This window comes from Scyliorhinus canicula, chromosome 8, assembly GCF_902713615.1.
Source record: "Scyliorhinus canicula chromosome 8, sScyCan1.1, whole genome shotgun sequence".
NCBI lineage: Eukaryota > Metazoa > Chordata > Chondrichthyes > Carcharhiniformes > Scyliorhinidae > Scyliorhinus > Scyliorhinus canicula.
This window is the reverse complement of record NC_052153.1, coordinates 190,252,360-190,265,799: the sequence shown is the minus strand read 5'-3', so window position 1 is coordinate 190,265,799 and position 13,440 is coordinate 190,252,360. Positions and strand designations below refer to the sequence as shown.

Below are 13,440 nucleotides of genomic sequence, written 5' to 3'. Positions count from 1 at the left end.
ACTTTTGCCATCTTCTGCCCGGTGGACGAGGTTGGAAGAAAGAATAACCCGGGTGGGAGGGGTCTTTGATTATGCTGCCTGCTTTCCCAAGGTAGTTGGAGATGTAGACAGAGTCAATGGATGAGAGACAGATTGACGTGATGGACTGGGCTATAGTTTCTTATGGTCTTGGGCCGAGCAGTTGCCATACCAGGCTGTGATGCAGCCAGATAGGATGCTTTCTATGGTGCACCTGTGAAAAGTTGGTAAGAGTCAATGTGGGCGTGCTGAATTTGCTTAGTTTCCTGAGGAAGTATAGGCGTTGTTGTGCTTTCTTGGTTATGGCGCAGCATGGGCGGACCAGGACAGATTGTGGTGATCTGTACACCTAGGAATTTGAAACCATCTCCACCTCGGTTCCACTGATGCAGACAGGGGTGTGTACAATGTTTTGCTTCCTGAAGTCGATGACCAGCATCTTAGTTTTGCTGACATTGAGGGAGAGATTGTTGTCGTTACACCATGCCACTAGTTACTTGTGACACTAATAAAGATTATAGAATTGAAATGAAAATCGCTTATTTTCACAAGTAGGCTTCAAATGAAGTTACTGTGAAACGCCCCTAGTCGCCACATTCCGGCGCCTGTTCGGGGAGGCCAGTCCGGGAATTGAACAGTGCTGCTGGCCTGCCTTGGTCTGCTTTCAAAGCCAGCGATTTAGCCCAGTGTTCTAAACCAGCCCTATAAACCTATATAGATGATATAGGTTCTTTTATCTCCCTCTTGTACTCGGACTCATTGTTGTTTGAGATCTGACCCACTGCGGTCATGTTATCAGCAAACTTGTAAATAGAGTTGGAGTCAAATTTTATTGAATTAGAAAATATTAAACAGGTGTGAAGAATGAGAATAAAGATATGGCGCTTGCAAAAAGGCAGTTCAAACACTATGGGCCACGTGGCCTCTTCCTGTGCTGTAAAATTCCATAATTATCAAGATTGTGGAATGTTGGATAAACGTGTTGCATTTACAAGAAACCTTCCAATTAATCAGAATTGTATCTTGGCAATCCACAAAGAAAATTTTGAATGTTGACCATCCCTTGTACGTGTGCACTCATTAACCACCTTGATTTTCGACCACACCTTGATGCTGAGACGTGTGTATCCAGCTTTCTCTTGCCCTCTTTCATTTTTCTCGTAAGCCAGTCACAAATTCAATAGTTTCTGCTATTCTCGAATTGTGGTTACTCCAGATGCTGCCTCATCAGGGTTCTATACAATTGCAGCAAGACATGTTTACTCCTGTACCCAGACCCCGAATTGCTTGCTGCACCTGCAAACTATCTTTTGGTGACTAATGAACAAGGACACCCAGATCCCTTTGGGCACCAACACTCAAAAACATCTTGCCAATTAAGAAATACTCTGCCTTTCTCTTTTTTTTTTCTACCAAAGTGTATAACTTCACACTTATTCACATCATATTCTGCCATGTTCTTGTCCATTCACTTAGCCTGTCCAGGTTCCCTTGAAACCTCCTTGCATCCTCCACAACTTATATTATCATCTAGTTCTGTGTCATCTACAAATTTGGAAATATTACATTTGGTCCCCACATCCAAATCATTGATATAGATTGTGAACAGCTATGGCCTAATCACTAGTCCCTGTTGTACCCCACTAGTGACAACCTGCCATCCTGAGAATGACCTGTTTATTCCTAGTCGCTCTTTTCTGTCTGTTAACCGATTCTCAATACAAACTAGTATATTATCCCCAATCCCATGTGCTCTAATTTTGTTTACTAATTTCCTGGTGGTACCTTATACACCTTCAGAAAATTCAAATGCACCACAAGTAACAGCCTCAAAAAACCCCAACAGGTTTGTCAACCATGATTTCCCGCTCATAAATCCATGTTGATTCTGCCCAATCAATAATTATTTTCTAGGCATCCAGTTATCAGCTACTTTCTAATAAATTCTAACATTTTCTCTAATACGGTACAGCACGGTAGCACAGTGGTTAACTCTGTTGCTTCACCGTTCCAGGATCCCAGGTTCACTTCCCGGCTTGGATCACTGCCTGTGCGGAGTCTGCAATTTTCCCTGTGTCTGCGTGGGTTTTCTCCAGGTGCTCTGGTTTCCTCCCACAAGTCCCGAAAGACGTGCTGTTAGGTAATTTGGACATTCTGAATTCTCCCTCCCTGTACCGAACAGGCGCTGGAATGTGGGGACGTGGGGATTTTCACAGTAACTTCATTGCAGTTAGTGTAAGCCTACTTGTGACAATAATAAAAATTATTATTATTACTGGCGTCAAACTAACCAGTCTGTAGTTTTGCTGCAAAAAGAGACACACTTTATTGATGTTTTTCGGCCTGCACTCATCAGGGCAATTCACACAAATTCCAAATGTAATAGGAACAGAAATTTATTTTGTATGACAGAATGCTGATTGCTGGCAAGTCGATTTTGATAGATAAGAGGTGTTGCCATGGGGAATGCACCAGTTGATGGTGACTGACTGTTAATTGCTAAGCATTGTTTGAAATTGAAACCAGACAGCTTGACTCTTATTGGCCACGACGCTCCCCTGAGGAATGAACCAGCAAATGGCTGTCACTTACTTGTTTAGCTGGAAAGGGCGCAATATATGTACATGTTCTTTTTGTCTGCAATGAACAGGACCCTGTATTAATATATCTAGCAGTACACGCAAATGTGCCACACTGTGAGCCCAACTGACAATCTTAAATTGGATGGCAGCATAATTCTTAACACACGGAGGATTATTTCGCAAATATTGTCCAATCGAGGAATCACATCTAGTGTTGGAAAGTGTGTTTTGAATTTTGCAAACACAGTCTAGTCTATACCTGGCCCGTTGCAAACAGGAGAAGGGACATGTTGTTTGATAGAAGCCTCCAAGTCCTCAGCCATACGGCCTACGTACCTAGCATCACGCTGGCACTGAAATTCATATAACCACATCATTCAGTTGTATGATAGGCTTGGCGTTATCATCCTGTTTGTGGCATATGCCACTCGTGTTGCCACTGTATAGCAGCAGTGTGAAACAGCTAGCCTCACCTGTTGCTCAACTTGTTTTTGGATACTTGGCTTTTCCAAGGCAATCTGAGGCAGACTGGGCACTTTTCAGGGCCGAAAGTGACAACCTTAAGATCCGTTTGTGCGAAATACACAATCAAGGTGCCATTATCCCACAGGGTGCCTTTGATGTGACCTTATTTCAGCATCAAACTTGCATGATGAACAAATGGCTCGGACCCTATTTGCGCAGCTGCCGATAAAGCCAATCTTCGAGCACATAGAGCTGTAAGAATCCAAATGCATATATTGACCAGTGATGGTAGACTTGTGATGATTGTGGTAGAGAACCTCCCTGGCTGAATTCTCAACTAGCACACCAAGGAAAGGGAATTAATTTAATTGCTCCATTTTAAAGGTAAGGTTGGGCGCAAGATGGAGCCCGCCCACTTTCAACACTCAGGAATGTAGCTCATTCGGTCCAAGGGACTTGCCAACCATCAATCCAATTAGTTTTTTGAGCGCTACATCTTTCTTAATACTAATTTATTTCAGTCTTTAATTTCCATAAGTTCCCTGGTATTTCTAGGACATTGTCTGTATCTTCCTCCGTGAAGACAGACATGAAGTAATCATTTAGTTTCTCTGCCATTTCCCTGTACTCCATTATAAACTCCCCTGCCCTTGAAATGGAGCCACATTTTTCCCTGCTAGACCTTCCTTTTCACATACCTAAAGAAACCTTTACAGTGGGCCTTTATGTTTCTCACTGGCATACATTCGAAGGCATTCGACAAGGTGCTGCACAAAAGGTTGCTGCATAAGATGACGGTGCATGGCGTTATGGGTAATTTAATAGCATGGATAGAGGATTGGTTAACTAACAGAAAGCAAAGAGTGGGGATAAATTAGTGTTTTTCTGGTAGGAGATCAGCGGCTAGTGGTGTGCCTCAGGGATCAGTGTTGGAACCGCCATTGTTTATAATTTACATAGATGATTTGGAGTTGGGGATCAAGTGTAACGTGTCAAAGTTCTCAGATGACACTAAGATGAGTGGTAGAGCAAAGTGTGCAGAGGGATATAGATAAGTGAGTGGGCAAGGGTCTGGCAGGTGGAGTACAATGTTGGTAAATGTGAGGTCATCCATTTTGGTAGGAATGACAGCAAAATGGGCAATTATTTAAATGGTAAAAAAATGCAGCATGCTGCTGTGCAGAGGGACCTGGATGACCTTGTACATGAATCGCAAAAAATTGATTTGCAGGTACAGCGGGTAATTAAGAAGGCAAATGGAATATTGTCCTTCGTTGCTAGAGGAATGGAGTTTAAAAACAGGGAGGTTATGTTGTAACTGAATCGGATGCTGGCGAGGCCACACCTGGGGTATTGTGTACAGCTTTGGTCTCCTTACTTGAGAAAGGACGTACTGGCACTGGAGGGGGTGGAGAGGAGATTCACTCGGTTAATTCCACAGTTGGGAGGGTTGGCTTATAAGGAGAGACTGAGTAGACTGGGACTATACTCATTGGAATTTAGAAGAATGAGGGGGGATCAGATAGAAACATAAAATTATGAAAGGAATAGTTAAGATAGAAGCAGGGAGGTTGTTTCCACTGGTAGGTGAAATTAGAACTAGGGAGCATAGCCTCAAAATAAGGGGGAGCAGATTTAGGACTGAGTTGAGGAGGAACTTCACCCAAATGGTTGTGAATCTGTGGAATTCCCTGCCCAGTGAAGCAGTTGAGGCTAGCTCATTGAATGTTTTTATGGCAAAGACAGATAGATTTTTCAACAGTAAAGAAATAAAAGGTTATGGTGAGCAGGTGGGGTGAACGGGTGGGTAAGTGGAGCTGAGTCCACAAAAAAGATCAGTCATGATCTTATTGAACGGCAGAGCAGGCTTGAAGTTGCCGGATGGCCTGCTCCTCGTTCTTATGTTGTCTTACTTTTCCCTTTCTTTATTAGTTTCATAATCACCCTTTGCGGATTTTAAATTTCTCTCAATCCTCGCGTTTACAACTTTTTAGCAAATCTATAAGCCACTTCCTTTGATCTTATGCAGTCTTTAATTTATTGTGTTAGCCACAGTTGATCCACCTTTCCCATTGGGTTTTTGTGTCTTTGGGGAATGTATATTTCTTGTAGACTGTATTACTAGCTTAAATACTAGCCATTGCCTGTCTGCTGTCAATTTCTTTTGTGTATTTTCCAAGTCAACTTGCCCTTATATCATCAAAATTTCCTTTCTACAGTTTTGGGTTTGTTTATTGTCACGTGTACCGAGGTACAGTGAAACATATTTTTCTCCGAGCAGATCATTAAATAGATGAAAAGAAAAGTAAAAGAAAATACATAATAGGGCAACACACGGTACACAATGTAAATACATAGACACTGGCGTCGGGTGAAGCACACGGGACTGTAGAATTAATTTAAGACTCTAGGTGGGATTTTCTGGCCATTCCCACTGGCGGGATCATCCCATCTCGCCGACTGCAAACCTCTGCCACAGGTTCCCCAGGGGAAGAGGGTGCGAACAATGGGAAACTCCACTGACAGCAGTGGGACCGGAATAGGGAGCTTGTGGGAAGGTAGTGATGTAATGGTATTGTCACTAGACTAGTATCCAGAGACCCCGAGTAATGCTCTGGGGCCATGGGTTCAAATCCAGCCATGGCAGATGGTGAAATTTGAATTCAATAAAAGTCTGGAATTTAAAGTAACAATATCCATGAAACCATTGTTGATTGTCACAAAAACCCATCTGGTTCACTAATGTCTTTCAGGGAAGGAAATCTGCCATCTTTACCTGCTCTGGCCTAGATGTGATTCCAGACCCACACAGTAATGCAGTTGACTCTTAACTGTCCCCTCTCATATATGGCCCAGTATGCAATTCAATTCGAGGGCAATTAGGCATGAGCAACAAATGCTGGCCCAGCCAGCGACGCTCACATCCCAAGAATGAATTTTAAGAGATTTCCGGTGGCGGCTATGAGGAAGTAAGTCGCACGTTTGGTGGCTCCCGCTCTGGTCGGACTTTTGGACCTTTTCCCCCGACTTTATCGTGGTTTTGAGTTTTGGCTTTGAAGGCGCAGACGATTAGGCTCTGGATTCACACAGTGGTGCATGGAACGGAGAACCCAAGGGACCGAAAAGGAAGAAATAAAAGGGGAAGCAAGGGCTGGGTGAGGTGGCAGCTGAAGACAAAATGGCTGATGTTCGGACCCCTGCTGCGACGACCCAACCATCGACGGAGGAGCTGATGCAGGTCATCCAGGAGGCCTTTGCCAGACAGAAACGGGACTGTCTTGACCCGATAAAGGAGTTGATCGATCAGCTGGAGTGCAGGCTGGATGCCCAGGATCGGACGATTCAGAAGTTGGAGAAAGGGCTGGCGGACCAGGAGGAGCACCAAACGGTGGTTGAACTAGAGGTGGGGATGCTGAAGGATCAGCAAAAGAGGCTGTTGGAGAAGGTGGAAGATCTGGCGAACAGAGCTCTCCGGCAGAACTTAAGAATTGTCGGTCTCCCTGAGGGGGCTGACGCTGGCGAGTTTGTGGCGAGTATGTTCCAGAAGCTTCTGGGGGAGGGGGCTTTTCCCCGACCGTTGGAGGTGGACAGGGCGATGGGGAGGAAGCCAAAGCCGGGGGACCCCCCAAGGGCGATGATGGTCCGGTTCCACAGATTTTTGGATAAGTAGTGTGTTCTCCAGTGGGCCAAGCGTACTAGGAACTGCAAATGGAACAATAGCGTATTGCATGTCTTATCAGGACCTGAGTGTGGAGGTGGCCAGAAGGAGGGCAGGCTTCAGGCAAGTGAAGGAGATCCTGTTTAAGAATAAGGTGAAATTTGGGCTGCTTCATCTGCCGCGTCTGTGGGTTACATACGAGGATCAGCACCATTATTTCGAGTTGCCTGAAGACGCAGTGGACTTTGCCAAGAAGAAAGGGCTGGTGCTGAATTGAGAACTTTTTGTTTTAAGTTGTAACTTTTCCGAGTGATGTTCATACGTTTTGACTGTCGTTTTTCTTCTGCTTTTAAGTTGGGTGAAGATGGGGAAGTAAAAGTTATTCGGTTTCTATGGGTTTTCGGTGTTTTGCGGGGGATGGCTGGTGGGAGTTTTTTACTTTCTTTATTTTTTTATTACTTTGATTTGCACTATTGGGGGAGGGTTCTTTGGATTTTTCTTTTGGGGTTGTCTCCTTGGAAATTGGGAGATTGTTCAGTCTTGGTTTGAGGAGGAAAGTGGTTTCGATGGGCGGGGGAAAGGGGAGTAGGGAACAATAGGTGGGAGACTTTTTGGCGCCGGAGCCGAGAGTCACCAGCTGGCTGGGGTTAGGTTACAAGGTGGTGTTGCTAGGGGGGATGGGGGGAGTTACTCTGCTGACGAGGCAGGGACTTGGGTTTTGGGACAGAGAGGAGGTCGGGGATGGGGGCTACCAAGAAGCGGGCCGATGGAGGTGTGGCACATGGGCTGGGGGCGGGCCCAGGAAAGGGGATGGCTGATTGGCGGGTGGGGTGGTGCCCCCCAACCAGGCTGATCACCTGGAATGTTAGAGGGCTGAATGGGCCGGTCAAGAGGACACTTGTGTTCGCGCATCTGAGAGCTCTGAAGGCGGACGTGGTGATGTTGCAGGAGACACACCTGAGAGTAGCGGATCAAATCAGGCTAAGGAAGGGTTGGGTCAATCAGATCTTTCATTCGGGGTTGGACATCAAGACTAGAGGGGTGGCGATTTTGATCAATAAGCAGGTGCAATTTCAGGTGGGCAGTATCGTCTCGGACGGGGGGGGACGTTATGTCATGATGAGCGGTAAGCTGGAGGGGAGGAAGGTAGTCTTGGTTAACGTGTACGTGACAAACTGGGACAATGTAGAATTCATAAAGAGGGTGGTGGGGAAGATACTTGACCTGGACTCTCACAAGTTGGTGATGGGCGGGGATTTTAATACGGTCATCAACCCCGGCCTGGACCGGCCATGTTCGAAAACGGGGAGGGTGCCAGCATGGCAAAGGAACTGTTGGGGTTCATGGAGCAGATGGGGGGGGGGGGGGGGGGGGGGGGGGGGGGGTCGACCCATGGAGTTTAGGCAGCCAACGGGAGGGAGTTTTCTCTCTATTCACATGTTCATACGGTTTATTCCCGTATATACTTTTTTATTTTGAGCAGGGATTTGCTGGTGGGGGTGGTGGACACGGGGTACTCGGCCATCACTATTTCGGATCATGGCCCACATTGGCTGGAACTGCAGGTTAGTGAGGAGAGCTTCCAGCACCCGCAATGGAGATTGGATGTGGGCTTGTTAGCGGACGAGGCAGTGTGCGACAGGGTGAGGAAGTGCATGCAGAACTACCTGCAGGTCAACGACATGGGGGAAGTCTCAGCAGCGGTGGTCTGGGAGGCGCTGAAGGCAGTGCTGAGAGAGGAGCTGATTTCGATCCGGGCTCATAGGGACAGGACAGATAGGGCAGAGACGGACCGACTGGTTGAGGAGATCCTACAGGTTGCTAGAAGGTATGCGGCGACCCCGGGGGTGGAGCTGTTAAAGGAACGTCGGAGGCTGCAGGCTGAGTTCGGGGTGTTGTCCACAGGCAAGGCAGTGGAGCAGCTTAGAAAGGCGAGGGGGGCGTTTTATGAACATGGAAGAAAGCCACCAGAATGCTGGCTCAGCAGCTTAGGAAGAGGGAGGCGGCCAGGGAAATAGAAAAGGTGGTTGATAGGGATGGGAATCTGGTAGGGGAATCGGCAGGGCTAAACAGGGCATTCTGGGACTTTTACAGCAGACTCTATCATTCGGAACCTCCCTCCAACAGGGCCCGAGGGGATGAGGCACTTTTTGGACGGACTGACCTTCCCAAGGGTGGGTAGGGAGCTGATGGATGGGCTGGGGGCTTCGATCAGGGCCGAAGAAATAGTTGAGGGCTTGAAGGCAATGCAGTCGGGTAAGGCCCTGGGGCCGAACAGGTATCCGGTGGAATTCTACAAGAAATTCTATGGGGTATTTTAGGGCCGTTGTTGGTCAAGGTTTTCAATGAGGTGAGGGATAGATGGGTGCTGCCCCCGACAATGTCACAGGCCACTATTTTGTTAATATTAAAGCGGGACAAGAACCCGGAGCTATGTGGATCTTATAGGCCGATCTCCCTGCTTAATGTGGACGCCAAGTTGCTGGCCAGAGTTTTGGCTTCCAGGATTGAAGATTGTGTGCCGGATGTGATTATGGAGGATCAAACCGGGTTTGTCAAGGGCAGGCTGTTGGTGGCCAATATAAGAAGGCTGCTCAACGTGATTATGATGCCACCGGTGAGTAGGGAGGTAGTGGTAGCCATGGATGCAGATAAGGCGTTCAACCGGGTGGAGTGGGACTATCTATGGGAGGTGTTGGGTCAATTTGGTTTCGGTAGGGGCTTTATCGACTGGGTTAGGCTGTTGTACCAGGTCCCGGAAGTGAGTGTAAGGACGAATAGGACAACTTCGGACTATTTTAGACTGCACTGGAGGACAAGACAGGGATGCCCCCTCTCCCCACTATTGTTTGTGTTAGCTATAGAGCCGGTGGCAATTGCTCTGAGAGCTTCAAGGGGTTGGAAGGGGCTTGTTCGGGTGGGGGGGGGGGGTGGAACATAGGGTCTTGCTGTATGCGGACGACCTGCTCTTGTATGTAGCAGATCCAGGAACAGGGATGGGTGAGATCATGGCGATTCTGGGAGAATTTGGCTGGTTTTTGGGATATAAACTGAACATGATAAAGAGCGAGATGTTTGTAGTCCAGGCAAGAGGTCAGGAGGGTCGGCTGAGGGAGCTTCCGTTTAGGGTAGTGGGGGACAATTTTAGGTATCCAGGAATACAAGTGGTGTGCGACTGGGGCCGGTTACACAAGCTGAACTTGTCCCGGTTGGTCGAGCAGATGAGGGGCGAGTTTCGCAGATGGGATGCACTACCACTGTCGCTGGCTGGGAGGGTGCAGATGGTTAAGATGACGGTCCTACCGAGATTTTTAATTGTATTCCAATGCCTCCCAATTTTCATCCCATTGTCCTTTTTTAAGAGGATTAATAAAATCATTTTGTGCTTTGTCTGGGCGGGTAAGTCCCCGGGGGTGAAGAAAGCGATGCTCTAGAGGAATCGGGGGATGGGGGGCTTGCCCTGCCAAGCTTCAGTAATTACTATTGGGCGGCCAATATTGCTATGATAAGGAAGTGGGTGGTGGGGACGGGATCGGTTTGGGAGCGGATGGAGGCAACTTCAAGTAGGGGCACCAGCTTGATAACGGCACCTCTGCTGTTCCCGCCAGCGAGATATTCCACCAATCCCATGGTGGTGGCGGCCTTGAGGATCTGGGGTCAGTGGAGGAGGTACGTTGGAGCAGTGGGAGCATCGGTTTGGTCCCCAATATGTGACAACCACCGATTTGTCCCATGGAGCCTGGATGGAGGATTTTGAGTATGGCAAAGGGTGGGAATTGAGAGGATGGGGGACCTGAATTAATTGTCAGTGGGGGGGGGGGCTAGGGTAGTGTAGAATAGGAGGTTAAATAGGCGGGTCTTGGAGGGATGGGTGGCAGTGTTTACACAATGTTTATTATTCTTTGTGCACTGTTTGTTTTTATACTGTTGTTGTTTGTAATGCCAAAAAATACCTCATTAAAATTGTTTGTTTAAAAAAAAGAATGAATTTTTGAAAAAGACCCGCCATCAGCAAAAAAAAGTCACTAGGCTCAGAATAAACTATTACTTTCAAACTTGATGTGAATTCTATCATATGGTCACCATTTCCCAAAGGCTCCTTTATAGCTGCTATTAATTCCTTATTACATAATACAAAATCTAAAATGGTCCAATCCCCAGTTGGTTTTCAACTTGCTACTCCAGAAACCCATCTCGTAAACTCTACAGCATTAGTTGCTAATTAGGTTCACCAAGTCTATATGTATATTGCAGCCAGCATCAATCCCCCCCCCCCCCCCCCCCCCCCCCACCCCCCCCCCGGCCTCATTCTTACTGTGTTATACATGTTACTCCTGATTTTACTGTGCCTAACGTTACCACTACAAGTTTGGTGGTTTATAAACTAGTCCCACCAATGTTTGCTGCCACTTGAAACTTCTTAACTCCATCCAAACTGATTCTACATCTTGATCCTTCAATCCAAAATCCTCTATCAGCGAAGCACAGATCTCATCCCTTATTAATAGCGCTAACCCACCTCCTATTCCCTTTTGCCTATCTTTGCACAGTGATGAATGTTTTTTGACGATTCAGTTCCAGGTCATGATCACCCTGTAATGACTCCTTCATGACAATTAAATCATACCCATTTACCTCTATTTGTGCCTTTAAATCATCTATCCTCTTGCAAATGCTGCGAGCATTCCGATAGAGTGCCCTTAACTTTATCTGAGCTCCTGCTCAAGCTCCCAATCCCCCCCTCCGATCGAGTTTAAATATAGCACTGGCAGATCTCCCTGTAAGGATATTAATCCCAGCTCTGCTAAGGTGCAACCTGTCCATGTTGCACAAACCCCACCTGACGTAAACCTGGTCCCAATATCAGAAATCTAGGGTAGCACAAGTGGCTAGCACTCTGGCCTCACAGCGCCAGGGTCCCAGGTCCGATTCCCCGCTGGGTCACTGTGCAGTGTCTGCACGTTCTCCCCATGTCTGCGTGGGTTTCCTCCGGGTGCTCCGGTTTTCTCCCACCGTCCAAAGGCGTGCAGGTTAGGTGGATTGGCAATGCTAAATTGCCCTTAGTGTCCAAAAGGTTAGGAGGGGTTATTGGGTTACGGGGATAGGGTGAAAGTGAGGGTTTAAGTGGGTCAGTGCAGACTCGATGGGCCAAATGGCCTCCTTCTGCACTGTCTGTTCATGTTCTATGTAAATCTGATGTCCTCCTTTCTACACCAATTCTGCATATTCAATTGCTCAGTCCTCCTATTCCTATGCTCACTAGCTCATGGCACTGGGAGTCATCCTGAGATTACTGTTCTATGAGTTTGTTCCTAACTCCCTAAAATCAGTTTTCAGGACCTCATCTCTCTCCCTACCTATATCATGCGGGTCTGGTTTAGCACAGGGCTAAATCGCTGGCTTTGAAAGCAGACCCAGGCAGGCCAGCAGCACGGTTCAATTCCTGTACCAGCCTCCCCGGACAGGCGCCGGAATGTGGCGACTAGGGGCTTTTCACAGTAGCTTCATTTGAAGCCTACTTGTGACAATAAGCGATTTTCATTTCATTGGCAGCATTACTCCATTACGTGCCACGGGAGGCATGTTCCACTTGGCCGAGTTGCCCTGACGTATGTTGACGTTCTAAACTATTTATTATAAGTGGAATAACATACCAGTTGATCACAACTCAATTTGTTCCTCTGTACCAAAGTAAGATCCTGAAAAAGGCGGACCGTCTTCCCCTATTCACTAAACTCTCTCATTCACCAAACTCCCAGCTGCTCACTTTTTTCAAGTGACACTCCATTCATGCTACATGCATAATGCATGGAGAAGAGGTATCTGGACAGTTCTACTATCTGAATGAAGATTAGGGCCAGCTGCATTGGGAGTACTTGCATATGAAGCCAAAATTGACGGGTCGATTCACCAAATCCAATGTTGTGTCCAGTCTCCCCAATTTTTGACTCTGCCCCAGTTTCTGCTTGATTTCAAATGATGAGTGGGCAAAATGTTCTTTCATCCTCACTGTCCAATGTTACCCACTGTCCTGCACAGGCGCAGCTGCTATCCATCCTACAGCAGCATGTCAGGGTGAATCTATGTCTTCACCACCTGGGTGGAAAGTCACAGAAAGGAAATTCTGTCAGGTTCCAGAAGGAACTTCTGCCTGCACTCCACCCAGATGGTGCACGTCACCGAGATGGTAAAGGTAGCTGGCAAGCCAATGGTGTATACCAAGCGTGAAGAAGAAGTGGTACTAGATAGCAGGAATGGAAGGATAACTTTAAACCTTACTCAGTTACCTGTATGTATATATTAATTATATTCCGTTGGCTTTGGTAATTTAAAAAAATGTGTTATCTTGAACAATGAATGGTTACATATATATCTTTTTCTGTTTTCACTTTGACTGACTAAATATTTACATACATCTATATCAAAATTCTATCTGGAAACCCTGTTTCCTCCCCATATGGAGGCTGGTTTAGCTCAGTGGGCTAGACAGCTGGTTTGTGATGTAGAACAAGACCAGCAGCCCGGGTTCAATTCCCGTACCAGCCGAGAGTTCTGAATTCTCCCTCTGTGTAGCCGAACAGGCGCCGGAATGTGGTGACTAGGGGCTTTTCACAGTTACTTCATTGCAGTGTTAATGTAAGCCCACTTGTGACAATAAAGATTATTTATTTATTTATTTATATTTTATCTGCCCTCACCCCATCTCACTCATTGATC

General features: G+C 46.7%; 1 protein-coding gene across 7 annotated transcripts in view; it reads left to right on the top strand.

The window, feature by feature from the left end:
• The window catches only part of LOC119970758 (PRELI domain-containing protein 1, mitochondrial-like), a 40,433-nt gene that overhangs the window by 8,279 nt on the left and 18,714 nt on the right, over positions 1 to 13,440 (top strand). The window lies entirely within an intron of this gene.